We start from the raw sequence: 20,940 nt of genomic DNA, 5'->3' as shown, positions 1-20,940 counted from the left end.
TTGGCCTCTCTTTTAGTGAAGTTTCCTTGAAGAGGAGGGAAAGATCCTCTCAAGAGGTTTTCAAAGGACCTTTGGTACTGCCAGTAGAATTATTTTGAGAAAAAAATCACTTACCCTATGGCCTTCTCTTTCTTAGAAATTGTCCCTAACCGTTACCAATTGTTTAGAGCATTTTAAGAGGTATGTTAATGTTCATATACTTAACTCAGATTATCTCCAATCTGGGTTGAAGGTTTTAACTATACCAAATTATCTCAACACCTTTTCCTTCCCCTGATTCCATTAACCTTAGTATTTCAAAGCAATCTAATTTTGGATAAATTGCTTTCCTGTGTTTTGGCTGCTAGCTTTTGACAAACGTGTTTTAAGTTTCACTCAAAGGCTAATTTTTTTCTTATTTTAACTACTGAATGCTTTATAAATTATGCTAGCAAGATGTCTTTTATTTCTCAAGTTTTAGCTGCTCAGAAATTATAATTTTCTAGGGCTGAAAAAAAAACCCTTTAAAGACCGGTGCTGCAGTGAAATATCACTGACTAAATTGAATTGTTGGTGGGGAACATGTGATTAAAAAAACTTGTTCATAGTTGTTTTTTCCCCTGGCTATGGGTGGTGTCAACCTTCTGGTGAGCTTAATAGCTTTTATTTATTGGTAAGTACAGCCATTCAAAGAAGCATTCAATTTTAGTGATGAGAATGTCAAATCAGTTGGTCCTCATCTCAGAATATGGCCCCTACTAACTACACAGGGCTATGCTATATTTCCACTTTTTATGTGAAAGGATCGCATTCCCCTGGCAATAGCCTTTAAGGTACTGATAGAACTATCTAAAGTACTCCAGAGGACCTAATCAAATTGCTTCTGTTAAAAAAAGGAAGGGGAAAACAAAACAGTAGCTCTCTATTGCCAATCAAATGAAGTTTCAACTTCTTACAGCATACAGTCAGGTGACCTGTGTTTGTGTGCCCTCCATGGATATTTAATGATGCTGTGATAAAATCAAGACTCTGCACTTCTCTGAATTTTAATTTTTTTATCAGTAGAATAAGGATATCACTATCTGTAGTAGTTCTTTAACAGAGTCATTATCAGATTGATATCTTTGCAATGGTAAATTGAGTCATCTTTTGTCTCACCTCTTACCCAGTCCTTATTCATTGAATGGGCATGGCCTTAGATGAACTGAGCCTTGGGAAAGAGCTTAATTTTAAAAGGTCAAGATCAGCCTCTGCAGTTTGGTGCATAGGCAGTCATCTTTATCTTTGTCTTGGCATAGGACTTTGATAACTCTGGAGGAAAGAATTTTGCTGATGAGTTTACACATCTCTGCTCTGCTCATATCCAATTCACATACAACTAAAGACATAACTCTCATGATGTCATTGGTCCTCTTCAAGAATGAAAGATGAACAATAACAATAACTTTCTAAAAAATAAAAGCAAGAAAAGAGGACCATTCATTGAAGCACTTAAAAATACTTAGAACAGAACAGAAGGAATCATAGACAAATAAGGCAGCTTTGAAAGGACCATGTTGAATTTCTCATATACTAAAAATAACAACAAATCAAGCTATACATTGTATAAATGTTCAGTTTCACATAAAATTCTCTTTTTCTCTTCTTCGTATTCTGAAGGATATTTTAATAAAGAATAGAAAGTACTTTAAACTACTTTATAAGATGTAAAGTACTATATAAATGTAAATTATTATTATTATTATTAATCATTATCATTGTGGCACTCAAATCCCTCTACAATTACCAGTCTTCCTTTCTAGTTTATATATTACTTTCTTCTATTCAGTCGCCGTTCCAGCTCAACTGGACCAATGGAAATTACCCAAGCCCAACTTGGATTTTCCCAACCCTCATGCCAATACTACTCCATATGGCTAGGATCACCTTTGCTCTAAAATTCTTACTTTAAAGCCCAATTCAAATAGATTGTAAAATGGATGTAAGAAAGTCAAATGTAAAGAGACAAAAAAATAGAAAGAGGTCAGGTTATGAGGGACATTAAAAGCCAAACACGGGATTTTGTATTTGATCTTGGAGATAATAGGGAGCCACTGGTGTTGATTGAACAAGAGAGTGACATAGTTGGACTTGTATTTTAGAAAGATCATGTTAGAAGCTGAGTGGAGGCTGGCTTAGAGTCAGGAGAGACATGAGGTAGGGAGACCAATAAAAAGGCTATTGCAATAGTCCAGGGGTGAAATGATGATGAGGACCCAAACCAGGTGCAGATAGCTGTATAAGTACTGAGAAGAGAACATAGAGAGAAGAGGAGAGAGTAGTGTAGTGTGCTAGCAGCCAAGTCTGAATCACACTTCCAGTATGTTTGTTTGACAGGGCTACAGGTACCAAAAGACAATACTGTTAAAGCAATAGGTGACACCCTGCTTTTCCCCCTGATTATCTGAGTTTCTGATGTGCTGCCTAGGATAAGAAGCTTTGATCACTGGCTCAAGGCAGAATCATCTTGTCTTTTATGTCCCTAGGAAGGATAACTGGTCTACATATGAAATCAGAAAAAGGTGATCCTCAGACAGTGGCCTTGTATTAGCAGATCTACTGGTATGTCACAGATTTATGAAAAAGGTTGATTTGCAGACATGTGTCTGAGGCAAAGTGATCTGACATCCAGTCTTTTTACTTGAAAATAGGAGAGAATGAGCCAAGGTAGAAAGAAAGACAGTCCCTGAACTTAGGGATATAAATTCTAATGGGAAGAAAGAAGACATAAAAGAAAGCTGAAAAGGGTGAAGGAGTGGAAAAAAGATACTGGGCATGGGGTTATGGTAGGGGAAATCCATGTGCAAGAAGGCACATATTCCATGTAGAGAAATATGACATAAGCTAAAGAATCAGGCATTTTGGGGAAAGATTTAGAGTTCTGGATGCATAAAAAGAAACTTGAATCAGGATGAGATCAGGTCTTCTGACTTATAAGTCTAGTGTTTTACTGACCTTTGCAAATGTTTGCAAAACCCTTTATCCTCTATTAAAAACAAACCCTTAGGGGCAGCTAGGTGGTGCAGTGGATAAAGCACTGGCCCTGGAATCAGGAGGACCTGAGTTCAAATCTGACCTCAGACACTTGACACTTACTAGCTGTGTGACCCTAGGCAAGTCACTTTAACCCTCATTGCCCCACAAAAAATAAAAATTAATAAAATAAAAGAATTTCTATCCTTAAGGTCAGGGACTGTCTTTCTCTCTGGATTTTAGCAAAGCATTTGGAAAAAGCAGTGCACACTATTCATGTAGAAAAATGAAGAGATGTGGGCTATACAATAATACAATTATATTTGTTTAGAACTGGTGGAAAGACTGGAATCAAAAATTAACCTTTAATCATTCAATGCCAACTTAACAGTTCTCCCAAAGAGGACCCAAGTTCATGGTTGGCCCTGTATAATTAAAGACTTGCATAGAGGTACAAATGGCATGCCTATCAAATTTTCAGTTGACATAATGCGGGGAGGGATATCTAACACACTAGATGACAGTAAAGAATGAAAGAAGATCTAAGAATACTGGGCTGAATCTAGTAAGGTGAAATTCAGTATGGATAAATATAAAGTTTTTATATTTGGGATCAAAATATCAATTTCAGAAATCCAAGATTGATGAGACATAGGTATCTAAGTTTGCTTGATAAAGATCTGAGGGTTTTAGTGAACTGCCAAGTTCAACAGAAATCAATATCTTGATATGGTAGCCAAAAAAAAGATGTGTAATCTCATGCTAAATTGAGAGATATCATTTGTAGAAATAAGAAGGTGATATTCCCCTTTCGATACTCTGCCATCATCAAAATATATCTGGAATAATGGTTCAATTCTGAGCACCATAGTTTAAGAATACACTTGAAAAACTAGGCTCTAAGAATTTTTTCAGGGTATTCCCCATGCCTGGAATACTTTCCCTCCTCTTCACTACCTATTGAATTCTTTTCCCAACCTCTTTTAATTTCAGTGCCTTCCCTCTCTTATTTATTTCCTATTTATCTTGAATATAGCTTGCTTCATATATATTTCTTTGCATGTTTTCTCTCAATAGATTGTAAGTTCTTTGAAGGCAAAAGAATTTCTTTTGCCTCTTGTTGTATCCCCACTGTTTACTCCATAGTGGCAATTTAATTGTGTGTTGATTGATTGAGAGAGTCCAGAGGAGGGAGGCAAATCAAAATGATGAAGGGCCTCAAATCCATACCAAGTGAGAATCAATCAAACAAACTACAGGTGTTGAGCAAAAAGTAGAGAAGACTTGGGGTGGCATGATTCTTATCTATAGTTGCCCAAGAGCTATCATATGGGATTCTGATTACTCTGCTTGGTACTCAAAGGTACAATCAAAGGCAATGGGTAAAAATTGAAAAGGCAAAGTTAAATTTGATTTCTGGGGAGAAAACACTAAAACTTAGAGCCATCTAAAAGTGAAATGAGCTTCCCTAGAAAGTCGTGAGGTTCTCTCTTATTTGGAGTCTTCAAGCAGGACTGGAAAACTACTTTTTGAGATATGTCATGGGGATTATTTGTAAAAAAGAGTTTTCCACTGAATTCCCATCTAATGCTAAAATTCTGCAATTGTGTGATTGTTCATGTTTCTCCCTATTTTTTCAATAAACATGAATTGCTGTACGGGCACACCAAAGCAAATTTCGATACTGTCTCACCAAAGACTGATGGAAATGGAGAAATAGAATTGGAGAAAGAAATGGCAAATTACTCTAGTATCTTTGTCAAGAAAAGCCCAAATGTGGTCACAAAGTATTGGCCATGACTTAAATGATTGAACAACAGCAACAAATCAAAGAAATATAAATCACAGTGCTTTTTAGTCAGGTAATAAATTCTAATCTGCCTGGTAATTTAAAAGACTTAACAATTAATTTATTGGGCATATGTCTGTGAGTCTTCCCATTGATAGTTTTTCCCCATATCCTGAAGTTTCAGACAACATATCCAAATAGTATTTTTCTTTTTAGAATTTTATTTTCCAAATTACATATAAAAGCAAATTTTGACATCAATTTTTTAAAACTTTGTGTTCCAACTTCTCTTCCTCCCTCCCTTCCCACCGCCCTACCCCAAGAACTCAAGCAATTCAATGTAAGTTATACACGAGTAGTCATGGAAAACATCCCTACATTAGCTAGGCTGTGAGAGAAAACAGATATAAACAAAACTTCGGATTAAGGAGTTGTCAAAAAATGTGTCAGTCTTTTCAGATACCATCAGTTCTTTCTCTGTAGGTGTATTACAATTTTCATAAGTCCTTCAGAATTATCCAAATAGTATTTTCTAAAATCAAAGAGAATATTATGATTAATAAAGATTGAAAAATTCTTTTATTTAATACCAAAACTTAAATTTGTACTGAGAAAAATATTATCTATAACAGAATGCAACATTTTTATTCTAAGTTGATAATAATGACATTCTGCATTTGTAATAGCATAGTATGCTCTAGTAACAAAATCCATTTTGGATTATTTTTCTTGGAATTAGCATCTAGCATTCTTTGTTTACTTCATTTTTTTCTTTTGGTCTTTGCAGATATATCTAGACCCTTGACTATAGATCCCACCTGTACAAATTTGGGAATTATTTGGTTGCCTGCCTGATTTTTCTCACTTGTCATCTGAATATTTAGGATCATATAGACATAGCCAGGAGCTATTTCAAAATGCCTAATTGTATGTGTTTCCATTCCAGGAATTTAGCTGTTTGTGAGAAATAATCTACATGTGATGCTCACTCCTTTCCTCCTGCTCTGACTATTTCAAGTTACTTAGAAATTCTTTTGTTAAAGAAAAAAAAGTTTGCCACACCACTGAGTCAGAGATGAGTTTTAGATTCAAGGAACTGGTTAAGACAGAAAGAATATAAACATGTACAACCATGCATGAAGACTTCTAATGGAACTCAAATACAAATGCAATTTGCTCAGGCCCAAAGTGCAAAACTTGTGTAATTTGTATGGCAAGTTCATTTATTAATGAGGGGTAAAAACAGAGATAGCTTTCCAAGAAAGAGAGACATAAGCAATAAAGACTTCATTGGGCTAGTCAAAGATCAGCATTGGTCAAGATACTCATATTATTAAGACTACAAGCACATGCAGATCTTTTTTTCTGTCTTTTAAAAAACTAACATAAAACATGTAAAACTAAATGACCAGGAAGATTATTGTAGTAAGGCAAAAATGGAAACAAAATCTCATAACAATCCAAAAATGAGAGACATAGATGTTCATTTAATTGCATCATTCCTCCAAAACAGTTATTTCAGGAATTTAACTCAATTCCGGTAATCAGAACTTTGGTTAATTTTTAATAATGAATTTACATGGGAAATTCTTGGGGCAGCAAACTTTTTCTTCTGCCTGCCTTGTCCTTCTTTATCCATTCTTTCCCCCATCCAGATGCATTTCTCATTGTGATGGTAATACACAGAACAAGTAATTGTACTGACAAAGTCTATCTTCCTATGAAGGTTAAAAAAGAGAGAGATCTAACAACAATAGTGAAAATGTGAAGATTTACTTTGCTTCATGCCTGGAGAGGCTATTTTAGGTCCAGTCACTATTTGTGACTATGCCTCAGTGACTCACAGTAGTCTTTGATCCAAAAAAGCTACTCTATCTCTGCTAGTTATTTCCCAAATGACTCTGTCTGCCATATCTGTTTCCTAGCTATACATTGCTGGACCTCATAGCTTCAAGCTATGATTGAGTGCTTGCAAATTTTCTTTTGCTCTCTCTGCATGTATATGCTTCCTTTTGGTTCATCACATCAAAGGTATTTGGGTAGAACATAGTTTTCAAAGCTCTGTCCACTGATAAGGCAATGAGGTATTGGAGGTATGTAAGATTTCCACACTCATGCATTGGAGATATATTTTCATTTTTGTTAGCCATCAGACTTTCTTAGTGATTTTTGTTTAGGCTGCTTTGTGGGTGGTTTTGATAGAACTGGGAAGGCAGTCAGAGGTAAATCCATGATGGACCTATGTCACATAGTCTTGTACCAGGTTGAACCCAGCCACTCTTTTTACAGAATTCCAGTTTGGAACTTTAAAGATAAGAATGAAGACTAAATTTGTGATTTCATCGTTTCCTGGATGAGGAACCCTGCTCCCCTTGCCCATGTAGTTGGACACCTCTACAACTAATGGCCTTAGAGACTTGCCCTAGAGCAGAGATGTCAAACTCATGTCTCCCTTCCCAATGCACCCACTGAGATTAAAATTTAATTGGGAAATGTTTAACAAAATACATAAAAATACAATACAACATATTGTTATTTTGTTGTTTTCAAAGGCAATGTGTGACCTGCAGGGATCTGTTTCTATTTGTATGATACCACTGGCCTAGAGCACTGAGAAGTTAAGTGATTTGACCAGAGTCATATAGGTGTATGAAATAGAGGTAGAAATTCTTGCCTCTGAAGTGAGCTTAATATCTGCTCTGTCAACCTGCCTCTTGAGCCTTGAACTCTCTGCTCAAATGGCATTTTCTCCAAGAAGCTTTTCTTTACACCCAAACAGCCAATAATAACTTCCTAGTGCCTTGGATATGCTTTACACATCTCTAAGTATTTTCCAAATATCACTTTGTATTATAGTTGTTTGTTCTGATTTTATAATTTCCTTTTAGGATTGGAGCTCTTTTATGACAAGAACTTTAATTTTTTAATTTCTCTCATCACCCAGAACATTGCTCAATATATAACAAAGACTTAATTGTTATTGGCTGGAGTTATTAATTTGCAGACTAAATGAAAATAACAACCCTAAGTGCCAACACTTTGCTAAACATTTCTTGATTCTAGAGAAGACAAGCTACTAGCCAGGTAGTGCTATTGATTTTATTCCACATACCAGTATCTATGATTCAAAAACAACAAAGACATTACAGGGAACCATCACTTGTCTTTAACAATCCTACTTGTTTTGCCTTGCTCCAACTGACTGCAGGATTGTATAGTAAATACAAATATTTAACTAAGTGAAATAATTAGCATCCATGTCACAAGGGGAAAGGGGAGGCTGTGTGAAAATATCCCTCAATGTTTTCATTCATTTGAACAAATATATATTAAGTACCTATAATATACAAGATACTGAGGAGAAGTTAAAAACAATAAAGTGCTCAGTTTAAGCTATATTAGGAAAAAGAGGAAGATCAGAGTAGGGGATAGGACAAGGATAAAAGAAAACAGAAAAGAGATAGAGCTATTTAATTTTTATTTAGTTTCTGTTTTCTCTGTAAAGGAGAACTGTCTTTGGACTGTGAAGGACAGAACAAAATAAGAGGGGATTGATGCCCAAGATAAGTAGGTCAATGGTTAAAAAACTACCTAACTATCCTTTATGATTTAAAGTAACCACACCCAAATGAACTACATCCTCAGATAATGAAAGAACTGGAAAGTATGATTTTTGACAGTGATTTTTGAAATAACATGGAGAACAGGAGAGGCATTGCAGAATTAGAAAAGACCAAATGTTGCTCCAATTTTCAAGAAAAGGAAGATAGTAGTCTTCAAATTATTTAGACCAATGGACTTGACATCAATTTCTGTCAAAATGACTAAGAAGCATCAAGAAAGAGAAATAGGAATCTCAGAGAGAGAATATGGCTTTAGCAAGAACTAATTTTTCCAGATGAACTTCATTTCCTTATTTTTATACATGATGATCAGGAACTTGACCATCTTGGCAAAAGAGTGAGCAGAACAGAACTTCCATGATGCAACTCTCAGGGACATAAATTATTGCTGGGCCTAGAATTAGGCCTTTCTTCCCAATATGTGGCCAATCTCCAAATGTGCCATATACATTTATAAAAAGGTAAGTAAATTCTTCCCTTTGTCTTTTAAAAAATCACCAGAGGGGCAGCTAGGTGGTGCAGTGGATAGAGCACTGGCCCTGGATTCAGGAGGACCCGAGTTCAAATCCAGCCTTAGACACTTAACACTAGCTGTGTGACCCTGGGCAAGTCACTTAACCCCAATTGCCTCACCAAAAAAAAAAAAAGAAGAAAGAAAGAAAGAAAGAAATCACCAGAGATCAATTAACTCTAAATGTCTTTAAGTTCTTTTTAGATTCTTAAATTTTGTTCATCTTTTTTCTCCCTTAGATTTGTTTAGATATGAAAGGGATACATTAAAGTCACACAATATAGTAGTTTTGCTGTCTAATTCTCCCTCTAATTCAATCAGCTTTTCTATTACCTATTTAGATGCTATTTTATTAAGTGTGTATATATATATGTTATATATATATATATTTATATTGATTCATTTTCTAGAATGTTTTAATATAATATAATTTCCTTGATCATCTTTTTGTTTCTTCTATATTTACTGTAGCCTTGATAATGTCAACCAATAGTCAACCTTATCACCTTTCTTCTTAAATATGTTCAGTTAATAAAATAGAAAGCATTTATTTTGTATTTGATATGTACCAGACACTGTGATAGGTATTGGGGATAGTAATGGAAAAATGAAGTGAGCAGAGCAAGAGAAAGTTGTACATAGTTTGGTAAAAAAAAAAATATGAAAGTTTTTTAACAGTCGGTTAGGATAACTGAAAGACTCCAGTTTTTGAAGGACCACCCTTTTGGGGAGGAGACCAACAGTCTGCCTGCTGCGCACGTCAGACTGCCTGCTACGCACTCAACTTCCGGGGTGGAGAGAACAGAAGTGGGGCTTTTTCCTGCTTGGCTGGTCTCCTGACTGCGCTGCACAGACGGTCTCTCCCCCACCAAAGGTGGCCTTCGGTTTAGGTGAGTTTTTATAAGGAATATAGACTAAGCTTAGACTTAAGACGATTTGTATTGTGTTTCTACTTTCCTATCCTTCTAATCAACATCACCTTGTGACTACCATAACAATAAAAGGTCTATCTAGAAAACCAAAAGCTTCTTCCATTTACTAGTCTGGGAGATAAATTAAGGGAAAGGTTAAGTAGGGGAGATTTATGATCTAACATCCAGTTTTAAATCTCACAATAGTAACAGCAATATTGTATGATGAAGAACTGTGAATGACTTAGGTATTCTCAGAAATACAATGATCCAAGACAATTCCAAAGGAATTTGGAAAAAAATCCTATCCATCTCCAAGATATAATCTGAATGCAGATCAAAGTATACTATTTTTCACTTTATTTTTATTTTTTTTGTCTGTGTTTTCTTTTACAATATTACTAATAAGTAAGTATTTTAATATGATCACACACATATAATGGATATCAAATTTCTTACCATCTGAGTGAGGGAGAAGAGAGAGGGGGGAAAAGTTTGGAGCTCAAAATTAAAAAAAAATGTTAAGAATTTTTTATATGTAATTGGGAAAAATAAAGTATTATTAAAAATAAAGATACTGACCCCAACTTAGCTTTACAGGTTTATTATATGTTGCTTCCATTTATTTCTTCTGTGTTCTAAATAATCCAGTCTTTTTGCTCTTCCTCACATATGACTTTCTCCATTCCTATCTCCATGCCTTTGCCCAGGTTATCCTCTATTCCTGGAATGTACCCTCCTCACTTTGACAATTAAAATCCCTTCAAAGCTCAGCTTAACTGCCACCTCCTACAGGAGGCCTAAATCTTTACTGCTAAAGCCTCCCACTGAAATTGTGGTGTAATTAATTTGTTTATGCATTGTATATGCTGTATTTATAACGATCTCTCTTGTTTTCCTTGATAAAATGTATTGTTTGAGAGGAGAAATTGTTTCATTTTTGTCTTTGAACCTCTGGGTGCCTAGCACACTGTCCTCGCACATAGTAGGTACTTAATAAATGCTTATTGATTTGTTTCTCCTTTTCATTTCTGCAATGTTAATTATATTCTCTATCTCCCCACAAAAATCCCATGTTTCATTACCATTTTAAAATATTTTATAATATCTCTGCTATTTTTGTTTTTTTTTTATTCTTACTATATATTTTCTGAAATTCTGGAAAATTATTCCTTTTATTGATATACATTCCCCTCATTTTTTGCTAAATAATTTCTATTATCTGGACTTAATAAGCTTCCTAAATATTAGAAATGATTTGCATATTTTTGAAGTTTTACTGTATCTAGTAATTTTATGCTGAAGGCTATTATTTTTATTGATGGAGTTCCTGATGAGTATGTAGTAGGTGGCTAATAAATACTTGTCAAATATTAAATTATTTGATTATTTTATTAAGTGTAAATTTCATTGTAAGTGATCCTCTATTTTTGTTAGTGGAAATTGCTAATCAATGTATGGTAGATTTCTATGTTTATTTCTTTGAGGTTCTTTGTCTTTACTCTATCATTCTCTATATATTTATAAAAATTGCTGAATAATCTACTTCCTAGCATGACCCTTTTGTTAGGATTTATAGGAGGGAGCTACTTGTTTTAACATATATATATGTGTGTGTGTGTGATGATACAACTTTTAAATTTATCTGTTATTTTGAGATGTTCATGGGTTCATTTCAGTCTCTGTTTATACATTCTATCGTATGATTTTTCATAATCTTAGAAAGTCATGTATGGGAGAAGGTTAAAATTAATAATTTTCTCTGTGGTTGTTTTTTATTAAAAATATGGGGTCGATACATGATCTTTCTTTTTTAGAAATCATGTTGTGATTTTCCAATTATTGTATCAGCAAAAGTTATCATTTTATTTTCAGTGATATTTAAATAGATTTGATATGCTGTGTTGAATTGGGAAATTCTCCTTTATTTAGTACAATAATTTCTATTATCTTAAAAATATCTACAAGTATCTCTACTTTATATTCCTATAGCCAACTTTCCTTTTACAATATTTAAGAATTAAAATATATCTCCTTTAAAGCTTCCCTGAGAAGAATTTGTAGATTTCAGCATTTACTCTATATCACCTTAAGGTCTCCAGCTTCATCTTGGGGAAAAAATGTTTGATTAACATAAATCCATTTCCTCAGAATTTCAGTAGAAATAATTGTCATTAGCCTTTGGATCAATCAACAATAGTACCTTAACTACAGGCTTTCTTGATGAAACCTATTGTTTCAGGTCTGTTTTCTCTTATCCATGTTTACACATGCCATAACCTGTATAAGCAGCTTTTAGTAGAGGCCTGGCCCACAAAGGACTCTAGTCTCTTCTTCCCTCAATGGGATTCTCTGCTGTAAGCCCTAGACTTGGGAATACAGCTCTGCTCCTTACTTCTTGTCAACATCAATCCTTCTGAGTGAGTCATTGAAATCATTTCAGTCAGTCCTCCATAGAATGTGTAAGACATTCTTCTATAGTGTGAGGAATCTAGGAATGTATAGAGTTAGGCAACTTAGAGATACACAAGATATTGACCCAGGCTCAACAGATAAGCTAAATTACTGTTGGGCTTAACAGATAAACTTACTTTCTCATCTTAGCACTGAGCATGTTGTATACAACCCAGTCAGCTAAGCTGTCAAGACCTATGACCCACAAGGAAACAAGGTCTTTTCTATTAACAGGCATCCTCTTCTAGGTTTAGAGCAAACCACAAATACATTTTTCTGAAGACTGAGTAAATAACATCTCACATACATATGCATTACTATTTTTTCAAATGTATGGAGATACTCCTATTCATTTAAGAGCATTACCAAGTTAGTATCCCGAAGTATTTTCAAAAATAGATACTAATATGGGGGGGGCAGCTAGGTGGTAGAGTGGATAAAGTACTGGCCCTGAATTCAGAAGGACCTGAGTTCAAATCTGGCCTCAGACACTTGAAACTTAATAGCTATGTGACCCTGGGCAAGTCACTTAACCCTCATTGCCCTACCAAAAAAAAACATAGATACTAATATGACTCTTATTATTACATGGGCATCTGTTTTGGGGCAGCTATGTGGTACAGTGGATAGAGCACTGGCCCTGGAGTCAGGAGTACCTGGGTTCAAATCCGGCCTCAGACACTTAACACTTACTAGCTGTGTGATCCTGGGCAAGTCACTTAACCCCAATTGCCTCACTAAAAAACAACAAAACAAAACATGGGCATCTGTTTTGATGTGAAAAATGGACCCTTATACTCAAAAAAAGTTTGGGAACCCCTAATCTAGCTGATTTATCCCACTCAAAAATCTCAATAGTCTCTTTCTAGGAACATGGTTTGCAGCAGCTTCCCCATCTTCCTTTTTACATCTCACTGATGCTCTTAATTCTTACTCTCTTCTTTGGCTCATTTATTTCATCAGTTCCCCTTTTCCATTCTATCTAGATCAACCAATATTCATCAAGTACCTGTTATGTTCAAGGTATACATCTTTGCTTGTTTGCTGATGGTCGTGTGTGTGTGTGTGTGTATTCTTTTTCTAGCACTGTTCTCCAATAATAAGGGGCACAACTAGTATTTCAATCCTTTTTAATGCCTTAGTTCACCTTTTGTCTACAAACGTTAGATTTAGTATCTAATATTTAAGTTAGCTGGGGAGATGAAATGACATAGCATCAGGCAGTAAGTCAATCTGTGTCTAACATGTTCCAGGTACTGTGCCAAGCAATCAAGATACAGAAAAGGCAAAAGAAAGGCTCTACTTTCAAGGAGCTCACGGTCTAATGTGGGATATGAAAATAACTCCATACAAATGTACTCTATATGTGTGTGCATACATATATACACATGTATAATAAATTGGGGGGAATAAGCAGAAGGAAGCTACAATCATTAATGGAGGTTAGGGAAAGCTTTTTGAATAGGTAGGATTTTAGCTGTTTCTTGAAGGAAGCCAGGGAAGTCAAGAGATGGAGATGAAGAGGAAGAGAATCCCAGGCTTGTTGAACAGTCGTTACAATGCCCTGAATAGAGTGATAAAGAGTTTTGTGCAAGGAATAACAAGGAAGCCAGTGTCATTGCATGAGTTAGTAAATGGGAAGAGTAGAAAGGTAGGAGGATGCCAGGCTATGAACAGCTTTTAATACCAGAGGATTTTATAATGATCTTGGAAGAAAGAAGCAGCTCCTGGATTTTATTTACTAGGAGGGTGACCCTTACTTTAGGAAGATTAATTTGACAACTGAGTGGAGAGTGGATTGGAGTGAGGAGAAACTTAAATCATGAAGCCTATCCAATGGATTGGATCTAGGGAGGGTATTGAGAGAGAATGAGGAATTAAAGTTGACTTATAGTTTGTGAGCTTGTTGGACTGGAAGGGTGGTGGTGCAATGGCACTTTGACAGCAAACAGGAAGTGTGGAAGGAAAGGGTTTTGATGGAAACATAATGAGCTCAGTTTTGAACATGTTTGGGATCTTCAATAGGCAATTGGAAATATGAGTCTGGAGCTTAGGAGAGATTTTAGGACTGCATAAGTACAGCTGAGAATCATTGGTATGGAGATGAATATTGATAGTAGTAAACTGGCTTTTGAGTTGGGAAGATCTGGGTTCAAGTCTTGCAATGGATTGTGGATGTATGTATGTACATATGTACATACATATGTTTATATGTATGTACACACATATAGATACATATATACATGTGTATATTCATGTCCATAGTGTGATTATGCCCAAGTCACTTAACCTCTTGGTGTCCTAAGAAATACTAAAAAACTACAAGCTATCTGCATGAGTGTAGGACATTTCCACACAGTGAATTCCCCCACATCAATGAGGATATAGGTCCATCCCAAAATAATAACAATAATAAGAATAAGAATGATAATGCTTACTCTAACTATCGCAAAAGTGGTAGAACTATTGCCTTTAGAATTTGTTGCCTCCATTTGGCTCTTAAAATCCTTCCTAACATTATTCCACTGTACTTTTCCAGCTCTATTATGAGTGTTGCTTTGCTTCATGCACTCTGCAGCCTTCTTGCTGGTGCCCACCTATGCCATTCCATTTCCCATCTCAGTGTCTTAGGTATGGCTCTCCACTATTCCTAGAGTTTACTTCCTCCTCACTTCTACCTCTTAAAATTCCTTATTTCCTTCCAAATTTGGGGTAAATTTGGCTTCCTACATGAAGCTATTCCTGATGTCACAAGCTGATAGGATCATTCCCCCTTCCAATGACCATGTATTTATTATATGTATAATTATATATGTACATTCTGAGTCCCCTGATAGAGTATAGACACCTTGAGGGCAGGAAGAGTTTCATTTTTGTCCTCATAGATCTAGTACCTCTGCATAGTAGACCCTTGATAAATCCTTGTTGATTACTGAGCTCTAATTAATATAGAATTGGGGAGAGATATTGTAATCCAAGCAATGTCATCTCTGATTTCTTTGACTCATATAGTCCTTTCCTATAGCCCTGGAGAGACTCTCTGTAACCCCATGGTGCCTGCTTCCCTTTGGAGCTTTGATACTATTATGCACTGCTCTTCCCTTTGGCCTGATGGCACCCCTTTCTAGAATTATCCTAGTGTATTCCTACCAGAAGTAGCATGCTAAATGCTTAACAACCAGTTGCACAATACACTTTAAAGTTAAACCTCTCTCATTACCATTTTCTCCATCATTTTCTTAAGGCCAGGATCATCAAAATAATTAAGCAAGCCCTGATTTGTAGCATTTGCTGATTTGTAAGATGTAAATGCTCACATAGAAAAAAATGTAAAAGCTCAGGCATGAACTGGGTCTAGCACACCCTCCATATAGATTCATCCATGCTCTTTGGACTAACTTAGTAGCCCTTTATTTTACCAAGTGTCAGTGAGAAGGGGATTGGGCAATCAACTTAATTTGTTCTCACCTGCATGACTCAAGAGAGAGGTCAGGCCGTTACCAAGCTATAATGTTTAATCCTCTAATGGTGTACCTGTCTTGTTGCCAGTGAAAGGGTTGCGGTTTCCACAACTGTACATTGATGGAGCCGACAGAGCTTGTGGGGGGATAATCAAGCTGATTGTGTCCTAAATATAAACGTCTAGTGTCATTTGATGTCATGTATAAATAGATGTTTGAATACTTCCCAGCTTAAGACTTCACTCAGGTCTTCTCTAAATGAAATACAAATGATCCTCCCCCCCACCTCCACTCTCCACCCTCCCCCACCCCATCTAAGCATGCTCCCAGACTGTTAGTTACTGATCCAGCGAACTCCAGGAGAAAACAAAATAAACCCACATCCCCTGTGGATTGAGCAATGACAGCACCACGTTCCTTGACTTGGGCAATAAATGCTCTATAGAAGGAGTTCCCAGCCTTGATTTTGGAACATCCTAGGGTGTCTCCAATTATCTCAAGGGATGATTTCTCCCAAACCCCACCCCAAACAAAATTAAACATAATTCTCTTTAATTTGAGGATGAAATAGATGTCATGGAGCACTTTTAGGAGGGGGAAACGATATACCCAAACCAAACAAAATAAACAAGCACAACCAAAAATTTAGGGTGTCACAACTCCAAAAACAATAGCAGGCACTGGCATGGAGTTATGCAGAGAACCTCAGCTGTTCAAACACAAAGAATTTTAGCCTAATGTATTCATTATATTTCTCTAAATTTCCATTTTAATTATCATGAAGAAAAGGCAGCAACCTTTTTGCCACCCGCTATAATTTATACTTTCCCCAGCTAGATAAATAAAACTACTCTAAATACATCATAAACAAAATATTTATTAGGAGAAGCTCATTATTATGCATTTCATTCTGATAATAAGGTTTAGAAATTTAAATTAATATCAGGGTTGTGCATGAACATGACTATTAACATTTAATAATATTTAGCATTTATATAGTCCTTTGTATTTTCAAAGTGCTTTAGTCATTAATTAATTAATCCTCACATCATTACCGTGAGTCAGGTCGATATTAAAGCTAGTCCTTCACTTAGGGTTTCTTCAGCCAGAAAATGGTTTTTGTAAGTTCTCTACTTCTCATCCAGGAGTTCTCACCAGAAGTCATTCTTTGTAAGAATCAGTGGTCGATGAGACCACTTCACAATGTGAGGAAGATACCTGACTTGCCATTGTTGTCTGTTGGTAAACAAGCCTGGGAGGTACTTGCAGGACAGGCTTGACTTATCTTCACTCTCCGTATTTGTCCCCCTCCATGCAAAAAAGAGGGATTTCATGTTTGAAGGTGGGCCCAAATAAATGAGGATAGGGAATGGGTATGTGGTTTCACTGCTTTAGGTGACTTCCTAGTAAGGATGCTCTCAATCAATGCAAGTAGGCTCTATCTTTGCAATTTTTAGTTTTAGCAATATTTCCAGAACAGTGGCTGGCCCAGGGATTTTATAGGCAAATATTCTATTCATTATGCCATGTTGCCTGCTTCCCCTGCTAACTTAGGGAGAGAAAAGTGGAAAAGAGGAGAAAGAGAGGAGGAAAAAGGAAAGAAGGGGAAGAAAGGGGAAAGAAAAATTTTGGTCCTACAGAGATAGTGAGGTATCACAATGGATAGAGTATTGGACAAGGAGTCAGGAAGCCATAAATTTAAATCCTACCTCAAACATTAACAAGTTTTGTGAACCCGGGCAAGTCGCTTAATTGTTCTTAACCTCAGTTTCTTCTTCTGTAAAATGGGGGAGGATGAAGAGGGACAAAATTGCACCTACCTTATAGGGTTATTGTAAGGATCAAATCAGATAACATATGTAAAGCACTTTGCAAACCATAAAACCCTATGTAGATGCTAACTATTAAAGCAAAAATAAAATCCCTCTGGCCCATTACATCCAGGTAATTGAGACCAAAGTGCAATTTTGTCCTCAAATATGAAGATAATGCACATGTGTAGATAGAAGCTAACAATAGTTGAGGCTAAAATAAGCTTTATAAGAACTCTAACTGGGCACTAGAATGTTGATCTTGTCCTACCATCAGCCAGTGAGATTTTGAAATGGCCTTTTGGTGTCCTTGCTGCATAACAAAAGTAATACATGAGCCAAAATGGCAAGTCTGCCATTCTGCACAAGTTTAGTTCCATGTAATAGTTTAGTTTCATGTAATACATTCAGGGAATTGTGGGAGAGAGGAAACCTAAGAGTGGAAAGGTTCAGTAATCAGAAATGATTCTTTCACCACCATCACCCAGACTTTTCAACTCTCTTTGTCTAAGTTCCTATCTAGGACACCAAATAATTGCTTCCATTGTCTCCTCTGGCTTCTGACTCCTGTCTCGCTTGATCTAGAAGTACATAAATTCCTTTCCCTTAGTTAACACAATACACAACTTAGAATTTTCAAAAGCAATTTCCTAAAAATAAAAGCAAAAAAGGAAATAGAAATGCATAGGAATAAATGAGTTTGCACAACACAGAGTCCTTAACTGAGCTTTTAACTAAAATGTAGCTATAGATTGGTTGGTCTTGGCTTGGCCTGACTTGGTTTAATTCAGCTGACAAAGGTCCTATAGGACCTATTTCTATTTTCACCTCATTGCTGAGTTGGATTCTAGACCAACTTACTTTGGTTTGACAGTTCACTACTTAGTTTGTTGAATCTTAATACCCTCCAGAATCTGGTTTCTGTTTTGATCTCCTAGCACGGGCTTCTAGGTCATCCCTTGTGCTACTAAATAGAGCTCTGGTTATTTTTTGCAGCTATGCGGACACCTGTGAATCATCCCTGACCCTATAGATGAGGAAGCCACTTCTCTATTTATTCCCCAAAATTCCTCCCTTTAACTCCAGACCACTTTGAACCCACCTGGGAGTGATCACCCCTATTTTACTCTTCCTAGATATCCCCATAGCTCCATCTTGCTCATCAAAGCTTCATCCTATTTCTTGTCTGACAGCAGGCTTCCACCCTCATTTTTTTGTTTCTATGATTGTGTATACATTTTGGCTTATTTGCAAGCTGCTTCTCAACCCAGTTTCTCTTTTTGCCCATACCTGTCTGCTCTTTAGACTTTGGTTCTCTGGACACTTCCAGGAATTGGATTTTCCCATTATGGGTAGAATCTAAACTGACCTTGAAAAGTATCTGGTTGCTGTATCCTTCCTTTCCAAGATTGCTTTCTCTCCCTCCCTAAAGCCAGCCTACCTCCTAATTTTTTATGGAGCACAATGACTTCTTATTCATTATTGTACAATTGCATAATCCATCTGTTTTAAAATAGTGGAATTCTGTCTCTTTGTCATGGTCCTAGGCTGTGTCATAGTGTATCTAAAACCTGAAGCAATAGATAACTCCTGTGGCTAGATGACAAGTTTGCTAGTAGTTGACCCTGCTTCGAATATAGGGCAATGGATAATGGATATCTCTAACCACTTTAAAACAGATCCTGGAACTCCCCTTCACAAATTTTTCCTATAGAACTAGCTGTGAGATTTCAAGCTGTATGCACAGAGAAATCTCCACACCTCTGCAACAGCTCTGGGATCCATCTCTTTGGACCATGTAACTATGTAATTTGGACTGGAATAGGAAGCCGGCTCCTAGGAACAAAGGAATCACTATGACATTCTCTAGGAATGAGGTTGGGGAGCCTGGAAGATGCCTATCATTTTCCCCTGACAAGAAGGGGAATTAAGAACCTTTGGGATATTTTCTTAGCTCCAAAACACCAATTTTAGATGAAGCATCTTTTTCATATATCAAGACATGTTCCAAATTCATTAACAGATCTACAAAGAGCTGTGTCACTACAAACTCACCAGGTGAGCCTTAGATCCCCCAGGCTTCCAAACCTAAGTGAAGGCTAGAGAACCCCTTTCTCTTCTCTAATCTGAATTAAAAATAAAAACTATTCCCTTTTTCCCTTTAGACCTTGTTTTTTATATATTCCTGTTGATTTTCATTTTTAAATATTTTCCTTGAGCACGTCAAAATAACATTATTACCCAGATTGTTAAATATGTTTATGTATTAGTCTCATGAGTAGTAGCTTTGGACATCAATATGATTTTAAAGTATGGTGATATTTCCATGCGAATAATTCTTTTCAAGTCATTTTTACATAGACTTAGCAAAAGAAAGAAAGCTCTCCTCTGGTCTTATTCTAGACAGAGCTTCATCAGTATTTAGGGAAGTTAGCTAACAAAGTTGAGAAATGAAGTAACGTATGTATGTTGGAGACCTGGGGTAGGTGAAAGGGGTACATCTCAGAACAGTGACATATTTATTAAATATACATTCATGGTATAGATTTTAATTTTTTTTATTTCTGCATGGTATAGATTTTTAACCTTCTTGTCCCATATCCCTAAACTTTGTATTTTGTTGTTATTAAGTGATTAGTATAAAGGACTTACAGATGAATTATAGAATGAAAGAATTTGAGAGTTAGAAGGGAATACCAAGGTAACTAGTTAGTCCAACCCATATTAGTAATAAATCCTCACTATAACATATTTGACAATTGGTAACAAATGGTCTGTGCTTGAAGACCTCCAAGGAATGGGAGCCTATCTCCATTTGAAGAAGTTGGTTCCATGTTTAGAAAGCTCTAATAGGATTTTTTTTCTTTCCTGACACTAAGTCCCTTTTTGCCATATCAATTCATTACTTCTGGTTCTAACTCTTACGAATCACTGAGGAAACAATGTTTTAAGTTACAAGTCCAAGGTTACATTTAGCAAATAAATAAATAGCAGAGATAGAACTTAGGCCCAAGTTATCTGACTCCAGTTCTGGAGTTCTTTCCACACTGATTCACTGGGAAGCATCATATTGAGGGGGGCAGGGAATAACACCTTTATTTATGGAATGATGACTCTTGAATAATGTCTAAACTTCTGCTAAAATATACAGAAGGGTGTTTTTTTTAATCTTCATATTCTCTATATAAGAATTCCAAGACCTCTAAGTTGACCAATAGCTATTGTCATGGAGTACACCCTAGAGATTTATGCTCCTATAATTTTATTTCATTTTGCTTCATCTTCTCATCTGTAGGGAAAGTAGTATTTTGGGTACAGGTATAAGAACATGAGAGTTTGACAGTTACATCCAATGAAATTTCAAGGTAATCTGTATAGCTGTAGTATTT

Source organism: Dromiciops gliroides, chromosome 4 (assembly GCF_019393635.1).
Source record: "Dromiciops gliroides isolate mDroGli1 chromosome 4, mDroGli1.pri, whole genome shotgun sequence".
NCBI lineage: Eukaryota > Metazoa > Chordata > Mammalia > Microbiotheria > Microbiotheriidae > Dromiciops > Dromiciops gliroides.
Note: the sequence above shows the minus strand (reverse complement) of the source record.